The sequence below is a fragment of the Dendroctonus ponderosae genome, unplaced genomic scaffold (genome assembly GCF_020466585.1).
Source record: "Dendroctonus ponderosae isolate FM_Combo_2020 unplaced genomic scaffold, Dpon_F_20191213v2 Dpon_F_20191213_1, whole genome shotgun sequence".
NCBI lineage: Eukaryota > Metazoa > Arthropoda > Insecta > Coleoptera > Curculionidae > Dendroctonus > Dendroctonus ponderosae.
In genome coordinates this window covers 28,226,564-28,230,346 of record NW_026017110.1, presented here as the reverse complement: position 1 = coordinate 28,230,346, position 3,783 = coordinate 28,226,564, and positions in this window count along the sequence as shown.

Genomic DNA, 3,783 nt, shown 5'->3' with positions numbered 1-3,783 from the left:
CTTCATGCCTTAGTCTAGGTGCCAAGAGGAGTAGCGAGTTTGTCTTCTCCCTAGCTTATCTATGAGTTCTTCAGACGATGCTTGTTCTGGAGGGCTCGTACCAATAGGATGAGAACGATGTTTGGACTGCTTCCCTGGTCTTGTGAGTTGTCTTCCAAAGTTCGAAATTGTTCGGATAATTGTTATAAATTGTTAAAACAAACCGGTCTGGTACGCGATGTAGAAACCGTTAACGACTAATCCTACCGACTGCGCCAGTTAAAACTCTGCTTTCGAAAAAGAGATTTTTAAAAATTTTATTTCAGCAACTTTGGTTTACTAACAACTGACTCCTATATCTTAGCTTACATATTTATATGACATAATTTGCAGCATCGGCATGCAGGTGTGCGTGGTGCCGCGTGCAATGAAATGCGCTTAGTAGTAGTTATTCGAGAATATTACTAGTCCTTGACTGACACTCTCTACGCGATCCAGATTATGAATCAATCTGACAAATTCTTGCGTCCAAAAAAAGTTTTTTAATCAATATTTGAGCGCGAGTGAGCGTTACGGATGGAATTTGCATTAGGTTATCTTTCCGTATTTTTTAAAATCCGATATTTGCAATTTTTTGGACGCAAAACGTCTGGAAAACTGCAAACATTTGAATTTGACGCGTGAAAACCGTCAGTTATTGACTGCGAAATCCACATTACATCACTCAATTTGACAATTTCTACCGTCAAAAAAAGTGTTTTTTTTTGGCAATTCTTGAGCGTGAATGAGGTTGAATGAAAAATCTAAAGTATTCCAAATATTTAAAAAACAGTATTATAAATAAGATGATTATTCGATTACTTTGATTAAGAATTATTGGGAAATCTGTAGTATTGGATATAATTGGAACACCTTAGGATGCAGATCTTAAAAATATGACTTTTAAGAGTGTATAGTATTAGAAATATTTTGAACAACCTCAAGATCCGAAACTAAGGAATTTGACTACTTTCTCATTACTAAACACATTTTGAACGCTTTGTGATGTCTGTCTACGTCGCTTATAGACGTAATTGCACTGCGTCATATTGTGAGGGATGATCACGTCTGTATGACGCGTCAAAGGCGAATTTTTCAACGAATATTTCAACGTTTATGTTACGTGATTATCACGTTCAATTTTTGTTTAATCAACGAAAAATGAAAATTTTATCATTTGACCTGTTGGAGTGCACCATCCAAACCACGACCTGTACAGTTTATCGCTTGGTCTTTACATAACTAGACTAGATAAAGTCCTAAAATAGGTTATATTTGACTCCAAGTAGTACTATCAGGGAGATAACGTCAATTTATTTTACCTTGCCGATATAATGCAGCTCTCTGAGTTAACGAATTATAACTCATCGGTTAATGAGTTTTAAATCATTTGTTAAAGCTTTACGAGACCCGAGACTGGAATTTTCACATCTAAAAAAGGATTATTAACATTTTTTAAGAGTAACATTTTACTACTTTGTTTAAACAATTAAAAAAGTAAGTCTAGATCTTCCCAGCAACAGAACTGAGTCCAAAGAAAGTCGACGAGTTTTCTTGTAACAGATTTAATTTGCCAGTATTTTACAGTAAAACGTTAGGAAAAAGTGGTTTTTCTGTTTAGAGACAGTGTTGTTTAACATTTTTACCTAAAAGTGAAGAAACTCAAGTTTCCAAGAAGAAACTCAAGTTTCCAAGAAGAAACTCAAGTTTCCAAGATTTTTCCAAATAAATGATTATAAACTTTCGCTTTTTCAGTTCGGGGAAATATTTTTGGAAAAAGACCTAAAAATCATTATTATGGTTTTGTCCATAATTCAAAGTTAGTATTTGAAGTAAACTGAAAAATAATGCAAATTTTCTTAATAGAAGCTGTGTTAAAACTGGAATGACCTGAAAATTTAAAGGAACTTTACAAAACCTCAGAGCGATGGGGGCGGCGAATTTTCCCAATAATTCTTTGTAAACTTTTGCTCTCTAGTCCATTTTTAGTCCTGATTACTTTCGGTAAAAAACTGAATAAAATTATTTGGTTTTTGTGCCAAATTTGAAGCTGAAATGGGTTTTATAAAGTTCTCTGCAAACCGATAAATGAGGCGAATTTTGTAGCAAAATTAATTTTGTAATTTTTTGCTGAAAACACCTCATTATTGTCAAAGAAGAAGAGAATCATCAGAAAATAATGCTTTTTTGCGTTTTCGATTAAAAACATTTAGATTTGTGATCGGTTTTGGAGAAAACCTTAACGGTTTTCGGGAAAAAAAGGTAGGAATTTATTTTCGTTTTTGTCCCGAATTAGACACTGAAAAAAATTTTTGTAAATTTTTTACAGTTATAAATTAATCTTGTAATTTTTCGCGTAAGTCCTCCAGATCGTCAGTATTTTTAGGTGAATCTCTTGTGTAGGTCACTAACACGTTACCGTACACCAATTTACGGTATTGTTTACAAATATATTTTACGGTAACAACAATTTTATAATTTTTTTTGGTCAATGAACCGTGACCTCATGAATGAATCTCTGGTACGGTAATGGAGCTTCAAATACGGTATTTTCAAATGGCTTATACGGTAACACGCGTTTGAGAAGTTGGCCACCCTGAGCTCCATGCGGTTCACCTTTGTACACACGCACACACACACACCAGATAGAGGTTAGAGTTGACGCCTTATCAGACGAGCGAATTGATGACTATCACAAGAGTGGGGAAAGTCGTTCATATAGAGATGCCAGGTCTATCGATTTTTCGGTAGATCTACCGATTCGTCAAGGAACCTACCGATCTACCGATACAATACAGATTACTACCGAAAAGTAACAAATAAAAGTTAAAAAATGTACAGTGGGTTACTTAAAATAATATAACACATTTCATATGAGAAACATACTCGGAAATACATTTGACTGTTTTTTAAAAAGGAATTACTTACTTTCTGTTCCAATTTCCAACATTGACTTTAAAAATCCTAATAATTTATTGCCCGTTTCTGACATCTATGTAGGTGTTAATGTACAGAAAACAATTTTAGAATCCGTAATTACAGAAGAGCAATTGACATTTTTTGAGTTAAGGTGTTTAGATTTTTATATCGAAGAATGTTCACAAATAATAAAGCGGTACCCACTAAAAAATATTCCTAAAGAAAAATTATGTTTTGGGGATCCGGCAATAGTGAAATCAGGTTCCCTGCAATCTTTTCCTGATGTTGCCAAATGATAGTTCCAAATTTCATTTTTTTTTTGTTTTTTTTTTGTTTGCCCGGCGGCTGGAGGAATAAAAATCTTCGCGAAGACACCCAGTGTTCCGAACCCTGGGTAGTGTTGGATTCTTACCATCTAAAAAACCCCCTTTTTGGTACTACGAGTTTTCGGGAGTTATCCTTTAAAACTTGTAGTCCTCTCTAAGAATTTGTCAGCTCCGGCATCCGTATGCCATAGCATCGCATTCTCTCCATGCTAGCTGCTTGCTAGCAGGGGCATCTTATTAATTTACACCTTTTTTTTTTTTTTTCCTACAGATGGCTCTGCTCCTTTTTCGGGCAATTTGCCAGCTCATTCGGGGCTTCTGCTACTTATTAGTGCAATTTTACCAGCTCGCTACTTTTTTGATTTTGCATGTGCACGGCTGGGATTCGAACCTCGGACCTTCAGGTTGCTAGCCTGTCGGTGCGAAATTTACACCTTACTTCTATGTGCATGCTAATTGCTACCACAGATTACAGAGTACCGCTGTGATCTGTGATTACTACTATCTCTACATAACCTCA